Raw genomic sequence first — 21,115 nt, 5'->3', positions numbered from 1 at the left:
GTCAAATAAAAACTGCGAATTTAACCTTATTTTTAGGCTTTTTTACGTCGTGCCATATAACGGCATACATGTATCGTATATAGTACCATGAACCGCTGGACAATTTCAACGCGAGTTGGAGCCAGAATCACGAGGGTATCCCTTCCGAGCTGTATCCCCAATGATATCGGAAAAATGATCGTTTCACGCAATCATTCACCGCGATGGCCTCAGGGATCGCTCTTTCCATCACTCAGCACGTCCTTTTTTCCGTCGCTAACCCACTGCTGATACCGTCTTTAATGCAATCAGAACGCGCGGCCACCGACAGCGATCGTAACTAAATTTAAATCAAAGTTGTTAACACAGAAAATGATGGAATGAGCGATGAAAGAGGGGACGTCGGGATTGACAGAGAGATTTATGAAATTATGGGCTTTATAGGTATGCAAATTGAGAGGTTTAACCGAAATGCAGCATTAGATATCACTAAGTCAAATAATTGTGCAGGTCCTGTAATGTGAGTAGTTGCAATAAATTTGGCGGCGTCGATGGTATTTTCCGTAATGACGTGGACTATATTGGTCGGGTAACGGGGAACAGAAGTTTTCCCTTGATCTCGTTCAAAGGCTGAAAACCCCTTCAATTCTATTGCAAAATATTACAGGGAATCCTAGGGAAACTATCATCATAAATTCGCTCGTCCGACGCAGAGATTGTTAGAGCAGTAGGAATGAAAATATAATTTGTTGAATCTTTTCCTGAACGTATACCTGGGCGCAAGGCCATGGTCTGTCCGTCGGATGGGACGTTAAGCTGTGGTGCCCTTGGCGCCTTCCGTTAAGAGCAGGCTAACGCCAACGCCGGGTTTCTCTCCACCCTTCCTTGCACACCCTTTCCTCATGGCGAAAATGACATCAGCTTTCGGTCGCCTCTTCCAAATACCACACCATGCCACTTTATCCAAACTGTGTCATATATTAAAGGTTAATTTATTACTAGTCTTACTTAATTAGTCACATCGCCATTAAAAACAATATATTTATGTAATCTGTTTGCTCTCCTATTAACTGATACCGAGAGCCAGTCTGAATATTTCCATAGCATGAAAATGACCTATCAACCTTACACGAGGTTAAAATCTAATGCTTCGGGTGTTATTTGGGTGAAATTTTAAGGCCCTTAAATACGCGATATAAGCAGAAAAAGGCATATAATGGCAAAATAGGCATTTTTAGGCAGTATCACATTCTCTTAGTTTCTTCGGTCCGAAGCTTCCTGTGTCCATTCGCGAGCCCACAAGCCATGTACTATTTGCTGTATGCCCGAACTGACGCACAGTCACTTTAAAAAGTAGGTCCCCACGGCCAGAAGAACTGCGATGTCCGCTGGGCTCGAACTTCGGGTATTGCCTATGTCTTCCGTGCCTTGAAAGGGCCAGTTTGACTTACTCTCACCGTCCGCGAAAGTCCCACCGAGGCATTCTTTACTAATCCTAAATTGTTCGCGACCTCCCAGACTCCTGGTGCCAGAACATAAGGTGAAGCATAAGTTCTCAGTCACGCGATTCTAACCCTGTTAGTATTCTGAGATAGATGGTCTGATTAGTCTGGCTTGTACTCAAAAATACCGATGCGTATCTGCGTCGCAACGCACGTATCAGGAAGAAAGGAAAATCGGAATATACGTCTGAAAGAGTATTCTAAAAGTTGCCCAAATATAATCTTCTATATTATGCTTTTAGCAGGATATTACCAAACACTATCAATGCATATTGATCTATTTTTTAATATTTTAGACACTCTGATAAGCGCATTCATTATTCCTATGCATTTTCTTGGTATAGACTTCAGTTTTCTACGTGCCTCATCCTCACGAGAAATCAAAATTACAAATATTCGCTAAATAATTAGGTTTACTTTGCTTTGCTTTGGTATTTATTCCAGTCGTTACTAACATTTCCGTACGCAAATATCTAAATATTGCTCAATATATTCCAAGTATCAGTAAGTAATTAACCCACATCTCCAAGTTCCTCGAAAGTTCGGTGCCTCCACGCCATGACGTTGCTGTAATAGCTGTGTCATCAGCGTACATGTGTAATGTGGTGCTTGTGGTGTGTGCTATGTCGTGAATAAAAAGTTTGAATAACAGCGGACTTAGAATGCAACCTTGTGGAACGCCTGCCTCCATGGGACGCAAGGAGGAGATTATTTTGGCCTCCGCTACACAGAATTGTCTGGGGGACAGATATTCTTTTATAAAAAGAATATCTGTCCCACAGACCCAGATATTTTCTCCATTTCTGAGATTCTTTTATAAAAAGAATATCAGAAATGGAGAATTTTAATTGGTGTAGTTTAAAGATTAGACCTTTGTGCCATACCCTATCGAAAGCGCGGGCACCGTCGAGTAATACAGGATCTGTTGACTGACGACGATTGAAGCTATGGCTAATTTTTTCTACCAGACGGAGTATCTGATGGAGGGCGAACATAACAACGTCTGAAACCCACTTGTTTAGGCCGAATGATTTAAAGTCAGTGGAGAAGGATTCAAGACGGCGAAGGACTAGGAATTTAGAAATTTTTGAAAGATTTGACAGAGGCGAGATAGGTCGGGAGTTGCTGGAGACTTTTGGGTCTTTGCCGGGTTTCGGAAGAAGAATTACTTTTGCTTGTTTCCAAGCGACAGGGAAGTATGGAAGAGAATAACAGGCATTAAAGAGAATAGAGAGAAGAAAAGGAAATTTTGGGCATTTACTGCACTCAAAAAAAGGATTGGATGTGGCATCCAGTTTTAATTGGATAAGTGAAAGTTGGATGCAGCATCCACTGCAACAGACACGGCAGCCAACGCGATTAGGTGTACTATCCAACTAAATTGGACGATCGCAACTTGGTTATAGTGTCCAAGTGTTGGTCCCCACACCCATCTCGAAGAGATCCCTCGTCCAACAGTTGGATCCCACAGCCTTTTTTGAATTGCTTCATGAAGTGCAGAGGTAATGGCTTCTGTTTGTCGGTCAATCAGTGCAGGAGTTGGGTTTTCGATGGGGTTTAATTCAGAAAGGGAATTATTCAGACAAGAGACATATTTATCTTAGTAACATGAAATTCTGTTGGCAAAATTGGTTTTTTACTTAGCGGTAATGTAAAGCGTAGCGGGAGGTGGTCTGATGTGTAAGAGTAAATAACTGAGGGCGTGCAAGAAATAGACAGGTTATGGGAAAGACCGAAATCGATTATGTCGCAAGATTTTGAGGCATAGTGGGTCGGAAAGAGCGGAGCAAAAACTTGAAACTTGTTGTTTGTTACAAATGTGTGCAATACTCTCCCGCTTTTGTCAGTTGTGTTACTATTCCACATTGGATGTTTTGCATTCCAGTCGCCGAAATAGATTCCATTGGGCGAGGAAAATAGACTTTCTAAGCTGTCCGCTGTTATTTTTTGTGTAAAGTTACGGTAAACTGTGTAAATGTTGAGAGGAGACCGTCTTTAGTGTGAACCGATATACCAAGAGCTTCAAAGAATGTGGGATCGGAAGAGTTTAACAAGGTATGGGGGAGGTGATTGCGGATAAGGATTGCTACTCCTCCGCCGCGTGTAATGCGGTCTAGTCTGTAAATGTTTTAGTGTGGAGAATAAAAAGATTTGTTTGGTGTTAAAAATGTTTCTTGCAATAATATTACGTCAATTTTGTTGTCCATGGCGTACTGGAAGAGTTCGAGTATTGTAGCCAGTACAGTTGCAGTTCCAAGAAATGACGTTTAAAAAGTGTTTCTGTAAGGTGTGCGGGTTCATTCTCCGGTCTGAAGGAGCAGAATTTGTTGGAGAAGGAAAATCTTTCTTTCGGTTACGGAGCAGAAAGAGGAGAGGCGGGAGCTGATGCCGGTGAACCAGGTTAGTAGCTCACTAACGTCAGTGTTGGGGTCTGAAGGAAGGGAAACTGAAGGATTAATGGGAGGGAAGTCAGGATTGGTTGCTGCGGAGAGCGAGCAAAGAAGTGGGGGAGGTTTGGGTGTCGGAGAACTTTGCTGATGCTTGTTCGCAACTTGGGCTGCTGACCAGCGTGCGGTCATGGCGGCTTTTGCAGCGCGGTGTATCTCGCAGCCGCGGTAACTGACAGGATGGTTTTTACCGCAGAGTGCGCATGTAGCCGGTTCTTCCCTGGACTTTTTCACACATTCATAAGAAGGATGATTGCCGGCGCAACGGACACACCGATGTTGTAAGAAGCAATGATTTTTAATATGCCCGATGGCCTGACATCTGTGGCATTGAACGGGTATTGAAGATTTTTTTAAATTATCAATTTTAATTCTCAATCCTGTAATGTGAGTAGTTGCCGTAAATTTGGCGGCCTCGATGGTATTTTCCGTAATGACGTGGACTACGTTGGTCGGGTAACGGGGAACAGAAGTTTTCCCTTGATTTCGTTGAAAGCCTGAAAACCCCTTCAATTCTATTGCAAGATATTACAGGGAAACCCAGGGAAACTATCATCATAAATTTGCTCGTCCGACGCAGAGATTTTTAGAGCAGTAGGAATGAAAATGTAATTTGTTGAATCTTTTCCTGAAAGTATACCTGGGCGCAAGGCTTAGATAGCTTACAACAAGTGATAGGATACAAAATGACGGTCATAGTTGTCTCCTTGCGAAGAGGTACCATGCAGAGTACACTACACGTACGTCAGTTCGGGCTACTTGCTGCAGTTGCAGTTCTAGGGGGGCTCGCGAATGGACACAGGAAACACTGTACCGCCGCGAATAGAAATTCGTGTTATCGGAGGATTTATCAGTGAATTTTGACGGATTATTGTGTTGCTGAGTTCTAATTTTTAGAATTACCTCCGTGGCACTACTTTGTCACCAATGTGACATGAAAATTCCGGTAAAAGAACACCTCTAATTTGGCCGCAAAACAGTCATTCCAAATGAGCGTTTTAAGATATTTTGCTCTACCCTATAAGACTTTCTTCACTGTTTTCGACTGGAAGCGACTATGTGACCTAACATACAATGAATGAGGGGAATGGCGGCGCATGCGCATACGCATCTTAACAAGTGCACACCCAAAAATGAATGAATTATGAAAGATAACTATTCCTTTACCACGAGAAAGATAAAAATCCTGTCTACTTCTGGATTTGTTATGAAGCTCCGAACGCTACAGCTATCTCCTTGGCGAATTCACGGCTCTGCGAGTGTGCGATCCCGTGGCATCGCGCCGGTCGCAAATTCGGTCTACGCGATCGCTTGAGTGTTCTCGGGCGGGACGAGGTAAGCAGGGGGGGGGGGGGGGGCAAGCCATGTTGAAATGGGTTCTGGAGGCAGACTCAACACGACGCGAGTGCGCACGCGCGTATTTGGTAACTCGCAGGTAGCAAGGTCGGTAAAAGGCTTTTACCGACCTTGACAGGTAGCGAAGAAGCCGCCTAAACTACCAACCCCCGGGATCTTCACTGTCCGTAAAGAAAAGCAAGACGCCCTAGTTTGAAGAGCTCTATCGTCCAAACGAGGCAATCAATTTCAATGCAAAAAAGAGCATATAAAAGCGAATTTGTTTCTACGTTGTATTATTTACTTAAAAAATTTCGCACCATAGTATTTCAGGTAGTTCATTTTTTCTAAAAAAAAAGTACCCGTTTTTTGCGAGTAAAATCAAGTTGCCCAGCTTTGAGCGCTTGGTATTCTCGTAGTTTTCGTTCCAATTACTTGGAATTTTGATTCATGAAAGCCAGATCTATTATTAACGGTTTTTAGAAAACAAATAGTTTATACCACTAAAATGGACGGATTCGTTTTCAACAGCGCAAATCTCTGCTAACTTCGAAATCAATGGGTCAATTGAAAAGTGAGATTAAAAAATGAAATTGAAAGAATTTACATGCACAAGAACTTCCGGAAAGAGTCCTGTGTCGTTGCCCTACAAGGATTCATCGTTGACAATAACATTCTAAACACATTCAGTGAAATAACTGAACTACTGGAAATTCTTGCGGCAATTCCTATGACAACTAGAGAAGCAGGGGGAATTTTCAACCCTTAAACATGTTAAAACATTCTTACTAAGCCAGATGGACGAGGACAGGCTCACTGCTTTAGCGATGTTGTCAATTGAAAAAGGTTCCAGGAAGGTATCAAAGGTTTCAATGACATGGTGATAGACAAGTTCGCTCGGAAGAAGGAAAGGAGAATGAATTTCACCTACCGCCACTCGTAAATGTGTGGTAAGAATAGTTGTTTTCATTAACATGCTTGTATTATATCTGTTCATGCAGTTTTAAGGGTAGAATGTTGGTATGTCTGGCATGCTATGTATTCTATTACGACGAAATATGATGCTCATGGATAATAATTAACATAATATTAATAAATCATCCTACATACGCTTTAAAGACATCCCGGATAAATTACCACCAGGTACCACTGAGTGAGGGCCCTTTGAAGGATACGACACACCGGGGCCGGGACCCAATAATTCTATTGTTACGTTAAGTCACCCGGGGAGGGGTTTGGATGGGAAGGAAAAAGGAAAGAGGCGCCGCCGCGATAGGAGCCCGTCGACGCCTCCGGGGAGAGGATAGGAGTGGACGGTACGGAATAGGGAAAAACCCGCGCTGCCATGGAAACAACGGGGCCCTCTACCAGCGACCACCGTTTCTTGAATTACCAACGAAATTGGCAGATTTCTCTATGAGAAGAAAAATCATTTCGTTGAATAAACCTAACGTACACGTGGAACGAATTCATAGCCCATAGAGGCCAACCCATTAATTATGGTTGAGGACGTGAACACTACAGACACATCAACCTTCCCCTTTATTCTGAGGAAAAAAAGTTTTCCATGGCAACATAGCAGCATGCCTAAACACACGATGTGCAATTTCAAATATCGTGTAATTCGGCCAAGGACTGTTTCGAGCCTTCTAGTTTTTCACAGGAAATTATGCAATTGGCAGCAGGAGCGGTCTGGATTGATTTGGGTCCCTCGGCTGGGGCCCATGATGGCCCCTTCCTTACCCGGATCTTCGAATGTTCCCAAAAAGGTTAGACAAGGGCGATGCGGGGGGGGGCCTAAGAGCGGGGCCCTCGACGATCTCGGACCAATCGACCTGGACAGACCGTCCCTGCTTGCCAGGTACCTCCGACTGGTACAAGTTCGAGAATGATTTGATTTAGTCTTAAGCCAATCAGGAAATTGAGGCTTCAGTACGGCTGTTCCATTGAGCAAATCAACACTCATATGAATTTTGGCCCACCACACCTAGACAAACAGAGATTCAGTTCTAGACACATTGAATCATTTACTCTTTAAAACTTACTGATAAAGATAAGATATGTGAATTAATTTCAATTCAGTACTGTGTTTTTATTTAACCATGAATTCAATTATGGCTATGAAATTTAAACCTTTGAAACGAATCTCATGTATTTATAGCACTTTTTTCCGTTTACATTCTTGGCATTTCTAAATTCCATAGCGTAGTTGTTCGCCTTCTGTTTAGTGGATGAAAAATGCAAGAAATATTCTACAAGTAAATACGTGCTGCAACGATTGTTCTCTGATTTTTTATTACTATTTTCAGGACCATTTCGTAGGACTAACGCAAAGAAATAGTATTATCCGACATCGTAATAGTCATTGCACAAGTAGCGCTCATTATATTGCCTCGCGAGTACAATTCCTAAGACTTAGGTTGTGGAATATATATGGCGTATGTCCTTAGAAACCATGGCGGTCCGAAATCCCCTGTGTCCATTCGCGAGTACGAAACCTTACAGATGCAGCTGAACGCCCGAATTGACGTAATGGCAGTGATTACTGTTCGGTACCATTTATGCATGGAGATGACCTCGTCCGTCGTTTTGCACTGACGATTTGTGTTAACACCATTGGATAAATTAATGGCAGAAGTTTGATAAGGCGTATTAATGGCGGAAGAATTATAACGAGAAATATAATAAAATGTCGTTGCGAATAGCAATGCAAAAGGAAGGGAATCCTTGAATGAAGTCAGCAAAAATGAATTCCACTTTCTAATTGCAAGTGACCCATAAGAAATATTCGCTTGCCCTCCAAACTGACGCAGTGTGCCCCGTACTGATAGGTTGGGGGTTACAGATTATGACCCCAGAAACGGTAGCAGTTAACCCATTATAACCCAATCAGGGATACCGACTTACAAAAAATATTGGAGGAGCCCAAACCGGGGATCTTGCCCCGGGAAATTTTATAAGTTTTAAGTTTTTTAAGCATTTTAAAAGAGTCATATAATGAACATTAGAACCCTGATAACTCGAATCTCGATATCTGGACACTCCGAGGAAAATCGACAAACATGACACATGTTTTCCTCTTACCCATAAAGAATTTTTGAGGGGGCTCGGGCCCCATTATGATGGCGCCACTGAATCCAATGCTACAAGTGACAAGCAAAATATATTCATTTTCAGGCGTATTCAGGTAATATTTAAACTATACGTTATCTTGTGCTGTAAAGTTAAATGGCGAAATATTTCGCTACCACAAAAATGGGGGTACCCAGGATCAAAACTAGGGGTGGGGGCAACTCTTCGTTGTTTTAGTTGTAGGTAAGATTTAAGCATGGACTAGGTGAATTAAATTAACATTTTAGGGAGACTGTAACAGCTCTTTAATAGTTTTTAAAATTATTTGCTTGAAAAAATATTATTTTCCTTAAAGAAATTTGCGATTTTTGCTTTTTAAAGGGGGCAGCTGCCCCCTCATGCCCCTCGCTGGGTACGCCCATGCCCTTTGGGATTCTTCCCGTACCACGACATACGATTTGGGATCAAATAGGACAAACCTCCCCACACTTCCATCCCACTAGCGGCCCACCAGGGCCGGCTAGCTTGAAAATACGAAACTGTTTTTTGAAATTTAACCTCAATTTTAGCCATTTGAAAAATTCACTGTTTTTTCGATATCTCGGACTAGAAATCATATTTTTAAAGCAGTTGGCGTCATTTGAAAGCTTTTTATTGAGTAATGTTTCCCTGAGCTCTGTGCCTCATGCATGCATTGGTAATCTCAGACGATGTAAAATTCTCATCTACTCCTATGAGGTCCCTGTGTCGTCCCGTTGAGTGGCATCGCATAGACGCTTACGTGGCCAGCTGGAGAATATATAGCTTGTGTTTCACCGTTATGAATGTAAGCGAGTAGTAATGGCAGTTGCATAGATTTTGGCACGACCATTCTATTAACTTGAAATTTGGATTGCCTTTACTGATTTTTATGTAATGACACCTGAATACCGTTATTATAAATTACCAAGTATTCGTGTACACGGAAGTGGATTCCGAGTTCGTTTTCACAACGTGAGTATTAGCAAATTTGACAACTCTTCCAAGGATACATAAGACAGTAAGATAGATAATATGTAAAAATAGTAAGCCGCAGGCAAGTACACATTGGTTCCCTTAGTGCAGGGGTCTCCAATTTACTAGGCCACGAGGGCCACATTCCAAGTTCCGAATCGCCCCGCGGGCCGGATAGCAAATTTGCCGATGACTGAATTTTTCGATTGTAACGTTTACTGAAGTATCCGGTCGCGTTTTTCTTATTTACGAGCAATTGAAGGCGACTTTGACGTGTAGTACAGTGCTGCAATGCTCCTAGCGGCGTCTCACAGAGTTATACGAGCGAGAATCGCGCGCTACTTGAAACGAGTGTGCGGGCCGGATGAAAACCCTCCTCGGTGGATCCGGCCCGCGGGCCGTAGTTTGGAGACCTTTGCCTTAGTGAATTAGTCGCCAAACGAGCAAAATGAATTTTTTTAGCACGATCACAACCCTATTTCGTATTTTTCCTATCATCAACATCAAGAGGCATTCATCCAAATATTAATTTGACCAGGCTCCCTCTAAACTTCTCTCATTAGTTTAATTAACAAAACTTACATAATTCTTCTGTTGTAACTCCCTTAAGCATATGTTCCATATATCTCATTACAGGTCTTTCTTTGCCGCTATTCCCATCCACTTCATCCTCTGTTATCGTGTACCTACCGTACCATACTTAATGCCGTGTCATTCCAAGATGCGACCAATTCAGAGAATACCGAGCATGTACATAAGAGATATCATTAAGTGATGAAAAAGATTTACTCCCATTAGTATCTTGAATATTTCATGTTTAGGACAAAAGTTTGAGACGGGTAATACTAGCCCACGAAATATTACAAAACACGATCAGTCCCATGTGATTTATTCGCCCACTAGGCGTCTTCAGAATTTATGAAATAAAATAAATATTACGCAAATCTCATGTATTTTACATCACGTTATTTAATATCACACGCCCTGTCACGTAGTGGTGCGGCATTATCCGGCGTAGATACTCACCGTCCTATAAGCTGGCCTCCAAACTTAATATCATTTTTAGGAAATTGTCTGGTTTTTCTCCTAAATATAGTATTAAGAACTCCATCATTTTGTCACAGAAACTTAAACGCCTCACGTTACCTCCCAACGCCAAGCTAGTTTCATTTGATGTTAAAAATGTATTTACTTCTGTACCAGTACAAAAAACATTGTTACTTACGAGAGACCTGCTGAAAGACTGCAACATCGACAATAGTGTGACTAGTGAACTTCACCGTCTCATGGAACTATGTGCGAACCAAAATTATTTTCTGTATAAAAAGAATTTTTATCAACAAACAGATGGCCTTGCCATGGGTTCTCCTCTTTCACCTGTGTTAGCTGAAATATTTATGGACAATTTAGAATGATTTATTTGATTCCAGGCATCCACTTTTATCCAACATCTTCTGGTACCGTTATGTTGATGACATCATCTGCTGCTGGACCGGAAGTGTTAGACAATTAGATACATTTCTGAATCTTTTAAATACCCAACATCCTAACATTAAGTTCACAGTGGAAATAGAATCCGATAAACAAATAAACTTTCTTGATCTCTCCATATCCATAGTTGGTGACAAACATGAATTTGGTGTGTATAGAAAAAGCTGCTATAGCGATACAATCATTCCAAGTGACTCATGCCATCCAACCTCCCAGAAATTATCCTCATTTCATTCCATGTTGCATAGATTGGTTAATTTACCGTTAAATGCTGTGAATTTCAATAGTGAACTCTGTAATATCAAATCAATTGCAGTTTCAAACGGCTATGGTGTAAACATTATTACCAAAATGCTTCAGAGAAAGTTAAAAACGCGAGCCATTTCACAGCTTTGCTCCCTTCCCCTCATCACAGATAAATCCAAAAAATGGTGCCGGCTATTGTTTGTGGGGGAGCTTTCAAATAGGCTTGCTCGCAAATTCCCCAAAAATAAATTCAAAGTCTCTTTTTATAACCCCTACACTCTAGGTAAAGTCTTGTGTCGTAACAAAGACAAAATAGATTCAATCAATCAATCTGGCATTTACAAGGTTAATTGTGAATATTGCAACATGTGTTACATCGGTCAAACAGGCAGAAGTTTCATTACCAGAATGAAAGAACATAGAAGGTGCTGGAAAAATGGGGATGAAACGTCACTTCTCGCTAAACACCTTCTACAGACCAGTGGCGGCTCGTGAGTCAAATGCTAGGGGGGGCGCACTCCACCGGGGGGTCATAATTTTTTAATATGTCGTGTATTTTATTAAGTTTTTACGGCAATCTGGGAATTAAATTTTGTGATGCCATATGTTCCGTTTTTTTCAACAAAAATACCTTGTTTTCCTAATAAAGCTTGATTAATAAATACTAAATGCAGTTGACTCTCGGTCATACGGATCGGCTTAGTCCGGACTCTCGATTATACTAATCAATGATCTTGAAGAATAAAAATATATTTGCTGCGATATTTTGCAAATACAAAGGAAAATACGTAACTTTAGGTTTTAGCGTCTACATTCTTCGTGCGGATATGCCCGCAATACACTTCTGCTGTTCGTTTTGCAATCATAATGCGTTATTTGTCAAATCTATTCAACATTTCCAATTATTTAGGTAGCAATGACACTTGTAGCACCTGAGGAGCGAGGGGAGTGTCACTGACTTCCACTAGGCAACAAAGACTACTAGAATGCGCGCGCTTTGCTATTGCAGATGTAAACTTTGATGGCGGTGTTCGCGTTGCTTCTTGCATACAGTAAGATTTAAAATCAATAATTAAACATTTCTCACACATTTTTAACAAAATCTGAAATACTCACATGTCTTTAGTTATATTGCAGAAGTCCATCCCTCTTTCCTTTTGTCCAGTAAAGTGATCAATTACACGTTGAAATCAGCGCCGGACAACAATTTCTTTCCGATTGAACACATGGCAAGGGCACTAGTCTATAAATAAACAAGGGACGACACATAATAGGCCGACGAAAAATACGACCAAAAAGAACAAGGTGCCTGGACACAGAATTGGGGCAATTTTTCCCTATATTTCCCTAAAAAAAACGAGCACTGTTGATTAATTCAAAATTGTCTTCTTGAATGTATACACAGCACTAAGAAACTTCTTAATCGGCAATTACGCACAGTTAACTCCTCGAAAATGATGTCTGAACTCATTTCACTCAGTTTTTTCCGAGAGTCTTGCCGTTACTCGGCGACGACTCAAGGGAGATAGAAGTCGTGGTCCACCAATGCTGATTCAGCTGAGGGACGAATTTAAGGTCAGCAAAGGCATTCAAGCAAACAAAGGACGTCACGGACCATCTCCTTGAGTCTAAGATTCATATGTGGTAAACACACGAGACGCCAACGGGTCGCAATTGGAATAACCATGTCTTCGAAATCATTGCCATGATATAATAGAATATAAATTCTAGATCGTAAAAGAAGACGACTCTGAGCCACAGATAGGAGCTGTAAGGATCTCCGCACTGATATGAACTCTTCGAAGCCAATTAAATCAGACCCAAGTGGACATTTTCCGTCAGACAGCTACCGCTCTGCCGCTGAGGAATTAGGTGAACATGAACTAATGCAGCAAGGACGGCTAGAAAAATGATGAACCTACACACAAAAGGTGCATTGTACGCGGAACTTCTTGACATTCATTGAATGACTCTATTTAAAGTCAAGTTTTACGGTTTAAATCATGTGTAATCCTTCACCTTATCAAGCACGCACCTATTTCTTAAATTATAAATCAGTGGGGAATGTTAACTGATTTTTCCTAATACTGCAGGTCTTTTGATAAATTTATCTGAAAATAGGTACCGCATTTCTTATCATCGGGAAGATATTAATACATTGTTAAGGCCTAAATATTATAATATTAATTTCCCCAAGGTTCTTGAAATTCGTAATCATAACAGAACTGTGGCCAATACCTACTCGAGAATAGCTTTCCTTCGTCAATGCGGCCTTTAACTGGTTGGATTTTATGTGTTCCGGAATTCAAACACCAAAAACGCAAGCATAATGGGATAATTTATTTACTGTAGCAATACCTACCAGTAATTAAAAATTAAAATCGTATAACTACACCCAGTACAGTGACCATTCTGATTCCGTAAGTCCCTTTTCTGTGGCAGCACCAAGTAGACGCCAGATTATACGCCCGCCGGCCTGCGCAGCGATGTCAACTCGCTCGTCGCTCTGCGCAATCTCGGACGACGTCCCAAGACTTCCGTAAGGCACAATGTTAGACGCGTCATAGCACCAGCAGCCCCCACCACTACCACTCTCCATATAACTGCATGGGGATGGATTGGGACGTTCTGGCCAGCGCCCCACGGCTACAAATACGAACTTCTCGCGCTATTCCTTTTCGTGTTTTTCCAACTTTTTCGATGTATGGGACTGAAAAAACACTTTGATTAATCAGATGTATAATTATAAATTAATGGATTTTTTTTTTTTTTTTTGCTTTTTCAAATATTTGGGAGGGGCGGCGTCCGAGAGTCCTTATGGGCAAACCGCCACTGCTACAGACTTTGCATTGCTGTAATTTTAAACCTGAAATTCTACATTTAGAAAGTAAGGGTACAAGAATGGATGTTTTTGAGCAATTCGAAATTGTACGAAGTGATTTGAATACGCTCATGAATGAGCAAGTGTGTTTCACCCACTCCCCTCTCCTAAAGATACCATTCCCCAAAACAAATGGTGAAATTCTTTCCTCACCCACGCCTTAAGTGACCCCGACATCCACATGGTGTTTCCCGTCCTCCTATCCTCTCTACGTATTGTGTTTGACCATTTTCTATTGCTGACAATTTCCTCCCTTGTACCCCCGCTAACTTTCACTCCTTCTCAGCTAAACCAAAGGGACTTCTAACCCCCGCTTCTTTTTCCTGCGTCGCTACTTACTCCTCTCACTTTCAAAAGACACGCGGCCTCTTTTTATCTTAAACCGCCCCCCCTTTTTTTCACTCTTTTCAACACCCTCTCCTCCCGTTTTGCTATGGTTCTTCCCCACGTGTCGTCATTTTACAGTTATGACTAGAACCCTACCTCCAACGTGGGTTCTCCATATTCCGTAGTTGTATCTTTCCCCATTGTCTCTACTCTGTACACCCGTTCCCACAACCCCCCCCCCCCCTATCCTCAAAGATTTTAAGTCCTCTCCTAACCCCCCTCCTTTCTCAAGGGTATAAAAGGGATCTTCACATGTGATCAAGTGTCTTGTATCAGATGATGGCTCAGTGAACCGAAACGCGTTGTACGCATTAAAAATTCTTGTGGAAAAGTGCTACGATCTTTCATTTACTTAAATATGTCTAACTTCCACCAATTGAAGCCTGAATCTGTTGAAATATCTTAACTTTTAAACCTGTCCCGCTCAGAGCTGCTTCTGGGGGAAATAAAATTACAAGACTTCTCATTTAAAAAAAAGCGAAAATTCTCTACCCACTAATAATTATTGTGGCAGCTAAATATTTCGCCACTAAACTATTCAGCACAGAAGGACACGTAGTTTAAATTTTTCCTGAATTGAACTGAAAATGTGAACATTTTTGATGTTACTGACAAGCAACATTGGATTATAATGGATAAAATACACTCCTTTGTCCCATAACCGCACTTTGAATGTTGAGTGGCTGTACCTCTAACAAAACCTCCCCTCATCTCCTGTCATTATCCTTCCGCCCCCACTGACCTAGCGTGTTTGAAAGCTTTGCTATTTCCTTTATGTATGTATTGATGATTGTATAAGGTTCGAAACAATAAGATACACGATTTTGAACCACATATGGGAAATGGACAGAAATTTTGTGTCCATTGTTAGAAAGGCACTAACATTCTCACCACAACTATTGCACACATTCTCCACACAGACTCCTGATTAACATTATTTAGAAATCCTGTCGTGAGAAGAGAGAATATTACTCCGAAGAGGAAGGAAGAAGAAACTTCGAAGAAAGAAGAAGTAACTCCAAAAGTAAAGCAAAGAAGAGTCCGCAGACCGCGATAAGGCATTCCTTGCGGAAAAATTTACTGTATTATTTGGTTTTTCTGATTATCCAATTTTACTAAATTCATAATTTAAAAAAAGAATTGCTTAGTTTTGAAATAAAGGGGACGAAGTTAAATAATATGAGCCCCCAAATTGTACTGCGCCCATCCTCGAAAATGGAATAGACTGGAATATTTACTTTACATGTGATAGCATTCCATTCTCCTTTATTTCAGCAATAATATTTCGTGACAAAATTTTTCTCCTCCTGTAGAGTGGGTTAAAGGTAGAGCCTCTAATGAGATTAAAAATTTCACATTCACGGCTGTACTCTACGGGTAATGAATTCGATGCGAAGGCATAGCTTGGAGAAATTGAATGAATTATTGAGAAAGTAATGAATTATCTCAGATTTTCTATTGAATTATAAACATATATCTGTTATTTATACCTATAGTAGCAAAAGCGTGTAATCGTTTTACGGCAACAAAAACTCCAGCAGCAGGGTCGAGTGTGTGATAGAGATCAGAACTCCTAAGTGGGTCCTCTGAAGGATACAACAAACCGGGGCAGGGAACCAAGTCAGAGACTTATACGCCCGCGCTAATGGGGAAGGGTTTGGATGGGAAGGAAAAAGGAAAGAGGCGCCGCCGCGATAGGAGCCCGACGAAGCCTCTGGGATAGAGATAGGGTTGGGATTGATGGGACGGGGTAAAACACCTTACCGCTATAGAAGCGGAAATGGCCCACTGACTAGCGAAACCCGGCATCAGCAAATAATGTGCCAACGATTTTGGAGGATTTTCCTTTTGAAGAGAAAAACTCAGCGATCAATACGTTGAATGGTCAAGTGTGACACCAGTGATGACGACACTTTTTTCAGAAATGAAATGTGACGCACGCCAGGAATACTTTTTGAAAATATAGGAGTTAATAATAAATATTTACCGTCGTTACCTATGGAAATTAGAAATGCGTATTCAACATTAGAAAATATAGCAAAATTTGGTTCAGAAAGGGTATTATGAAAATACTGATCACTGACACATTGACTCGTTATCGTGTTATTAATTCCAAATGGATTCGTGCAGCGAATGTGACGGTCCGAAGTTTCCTGTGTCCATTCGCGAGCCCTTTCGGCAAATAAGACGCCCGAACTGATGTACCGACAGTGATTGCTGTACGGGCCTCTTCTGCATGGAGGTGACTATGACCGTCATTTTGACATAAAAACTATCTCATAATGTTTCAATTTGCAAAGAATTTCTATTGTACCTACATCCTCTTCGAAATTTTCCTCGAAGCCTCAATATGCGTGATATACCATTCTTCCATGATTTACTTCCCTTGTAACAAATGATAGAACGTCAATTCGATGTTCTTTCATAAGAAATATCAATTAATGCCGTTGAGCTCGGAAGTACGCAGGTAAGAGCTGGATTAATTACTCATTATGGCGAGGGGATTACGCGAACGTACGAACGAAATTAAAACGGGCTCTATGTTGCCATCTCATGCGCATGCGTTCTAGCAATTCACGGCTTTACTTAACCCAAATTTGACTGCGCCATCGCACAAACGTCAGATCTGTGAGTGCGTGCCCTGATTAAATCGTTTTTCAGAATAGTTCGCAATTTTGAATGACTATTTTCAGGTGAAATTGGATACAATTATGAGAGGGGATTTGGTTTTCAATGCAGTATGATGAACAAACCAAGAACGATTTTATTCATGGTGCTACCCTCGTGTATTTCGAATGGGCCAAGTCAAGATGTAAATTTCACATAAGTAAATGAGAATCATCAAAGTGACGGTCCGATTTCTCTTTCGCAAGCACCGACAACCAGTAGCTTAGCCAGGAATTTCGTTCGGGGGGTCCAAAACCAGGGGGAAATTTTTTGAAAACAGGGTACTAAGTAATGCGTTCTAAACTAATTATAATTTTAAATAATTATTTTTTTTTTATTTTTTTTTTTTTCACGGGGAGGAGACACATTGCAGTGTTTGTGACTTTCAATTAGGTGCGTTGCGGAAGGATAAGGCGAGACTTCTTTGTCAGTCTTAATTTTAGCACTTTTCATAATCGACAAAATTTCATTTGTTAAATAAATAATTTGTAAATTCATGACTTTTCGATTTTTGTTTTCTTTTATGAAGGAAAATAATTGTACTTTTATATTTCGAGGGGGGGTCCCCCTGGACCCTCCTCCTGGCTACGCCACTGCCGACAACGTATCAAATATCAAACGCCTGAATTGATGTACTTACAGTGGTTTCCAAAAGTTTCTTTATAAATTGAGCGGCGCCACTTCTGCTCCTCAGAGAAATTGAGCTTCACTTACTGCTATTATTTTCCTTGGTTACGCGCCACTAATATTTCGTTTGTTTGTAATTAGATGTTGTTTTCGAAGGTAAGAGCGTAGAATATACCGTGTTAATGCATACTTATCTTTCTTTCTTCGATTTATTTTGTTGACAATGATTTTTTCGTGAGCTCTAATGACTTTCTGTCTCCCTGAGTTCCTGTCGGTTTGTATTTTGCGAATTTGCGAACAACCATCCTCTGGATAAAGGAAGCCTAACTAGGCGGGACTCGAACCAGCGATTTCTTATATGGCAGGCAAAGACTTTACCCATCCGCCACCTAAGTCGATAACATGAATTTGACGAAATACCTGCTTGCATAATATAAATATTATCGTCAGCAATTTCGGAAAAGGTGTAAACTCAAAATTAGGGAAGAGTCGAATTCCAAATGTCGATTCTCGATTCCACCGATTCTCGGGCACGGAATCGGAATCGAGAATCGATCGCCCAAAGTCGATTCCGATTCCATCGATTCCTGGAAGATAAATGTTTTGAGCATAGACTATAAGTCTGATACGTTTGGGGCATAAAGGCTGCCACACACCTAAGCGGCCGCGGTGTCAGCCTTGCCCGCGCGGAGGATACGCCTGGCACACGGGTGCTGCGACGAACATGCCTAAGAGGCCTCGGAAACATGAAAATGTCGGCAAGAGCGACAAACCGACGAACCCTGAAATGCCTCGTGTTTATGAACAACTCTCAGAGAAAAAAATTGGAAACCACGGGATCGGGAAGCTATGCATACGTTTTCCGTTCTTTTATTAACCGCTGGTCAAGACAAATCAAATTATTGCGATTATGAATCACATTCGGAGAATTCTGGACCACCAATTTTAAAGTATAATTGATCAAAAAGTATTTTTTTATTTTCGAATGATATTTGAAGTCTGATGATAATAAAAACGTGCAGAGAGCGAGTTTTCCTGTGAAAAAAAGTTTCTTATAAATACGCGCTGAGAGCGGTTTTTTTAAATAAGTAACTTTTTTAGACTAACACGCGCCTGCGTCAATAATAATAAAATTAGACACCTTCGCGTTTGTATAGCCCAGTTCCATCAATGCAACCCTTGAGAAAGTTGATACTTGCTTGGCATTAGCCGCCGCGGCATCCGGGTGGACTCGACAGGTTGCGGTCGGCCGCCACCGCGTACCCGCCAGGCTGCTCTCGTATGTATGGACGCAGTGAACGCTACATTATTGTTTAGCCACCACGGCCAAACGAGAATGTAGCCACCGCGGCTATTATTATTTTTAGGGATGGTCGGATCGGATACCTTGGATCCAAATATCCGAGGATATTGTCATTCATCGGATGCATCGGATCCAAAGTCGCGGAAGACATCGGATCTTGATCCGAAATTTTAAATAATAGCTTCAGTGAATGCAACGCCCCATCAGGGTGGAAAGAGTTCCGATTCTCTCTTCGAATGTGCCGTCGCATACGATTCTTGTCCTTCTCATGAACCGTTTTGTTCGAAAACTCTCGCAGAGGTTACGAGTAGAATTTCAGCCGTGGCTAGGATTTTCATCCAGAAAATAAAAAAGGCTGGCGTATAGTGTGACTCTTCCCAAGAGATTGAGCAATCATTGGGGGAATCTCAGGGCCGTAGGATAATAACCACGTCAAAAGTAACTAAGTCGCAGATTTCAGAAAACCACCCTCGGCCGTCCATCAGCTCGTGCCTCTGTTATTTTATTTCGTTTCCAAAATCACACGGACCATAAATCATTGTATTCAAAGGAAAATATCAAATCACACGAAAAAAATTGAAGCGTGTTTCATCCCTACCTCGTCTCACCAACTGACCTTTTTTGGCTTACCTGCCTCAATTTTCCGTTTCTAGACGACAAATGCCAGGAGAGTGACTTTCTGGGCCCGAAGATATCTCGATAGCTTCGACAATTAGATGAAATGCACAAGATTTAAAAAAGAATTAGACCAAACGAGACGCCTTCCTGGCGATATTTCGGTTTATTTTTCAGCTCTAATTGATTGCCACTCAGTTTTCTATCCATAATTCTACAATTAGACTTCACTGATATGCAACATTGTCTAAACAGCACAATTTTCAAAGAAACAATTGCAGCATTAACCCCTCAAACAATTAGAAACGGATTGGAAACGTCAACTACATATTTCACGTAGCGCGCCCGGCTTCGCTTTGAAGGCAACGACGTCACTGAAGCAAGATCTGACTTCTTCATCCTTGACTCCCTCATTTGCAGCCTTGTTGTTTGAAATACGGAGGGAGCGCACTCCTTCCTCTTCACCTCTCCTGTATGCGCTCCTTCCCCGTGGCGTAGCCAGGGGGAGGGTCCGGACCCCCCCGAAATAAAACAACACAATTATTGTCCTTCACAGAAAAAAATATATTAAAAGTTCAGGAATAAATAATTTTTTTTAACAAATTAAGTTTTTTCGATAATAAAAAGTGTTAAAATTAGTTTAAAAACCCATTATTTAGTGCCCGGTTTCTTAAAAAAATTTCCCCCCTGGTTTTGGATCCCCCCACCCCCACGAAATTCCTGGCTACGCCACAGCTGCTTCCCCTCCACTTCTCCTTTATGTGCTTCTGCTGCCCACTCCTTCCTCATGCTGAGCGGTTGAGTACCTCGTCGCACGTGACGTTAATGCAGTTTTAAATACTGTTAATTGTGTTGCTAATTGCACGGTTACAATTCAATTTAATGATACACCGATAAAAATGTCTTTCATCGTGTATAAACATTTCCATTGAGATATGGAGAACCAATGAATGCCATGTGCGTGCACTGTGGCGTAAATTATCGCGAGGATATGCTAAATCCACTTCACCATACCGAAGCATTTTCGGGTGAAACAAAAGTCCTTATGCGATAAGAAAGTAAAATTCGGGGGAAACGTGCGTGAGGAAAATTTGAATTCAGTCGATGGCAGGGGGGTAGCCAGGAATTTTGTTAAGAGGGGGTCCAAAACCAGGGGGGGGGGATTTTTAAACAACAGGGTATAAAGGAGAGGGTTTCAAACTGATTTTAACACCCTTCATAATAGAAAAAACTTCATTTTCCAAAATTTCATTTTTTTCATTTTTCATTTTTGTAAATTCATGATTTTTAAATATTTTGTTTCCTTTTATGAAGGAAAGTAATTGTGTTTTTATATTTTGTGGGGTTCTCTTGCTGTGCCACTGGTCAGTGGTTCATCCTTAGATTTTTCCTATTTTCATTTCCAAACCCAAGCATAACAGTTCAGGTTCTGAGCATGTAAAGATATTTTAAAAAAACAACATGAAAGCCTATAAAAAAGATTTTTAATTTATAAAAATATTAAAATGTGTATGAAAATCTAAAAAGCATTCTATTAATTGTATGTACCTAGAATAAACTTGAATACTGA

The sequence above is a fragment of the Ischnura elegans genome, chromosome 4, assembly GCF_921293095.1.
Source record: "Ischnura elegans chromosome 4, ioIscEleg1.1, whole genome shotgun sequence".
NCBI lineage: Eukaryota > Metazoa > Arthropoda > Insecta > Odonata > Coenagrionidae > Ischnura > Ischnura elegans.
Note: the sequence above shows the minus strand (reverse complement) of the source record.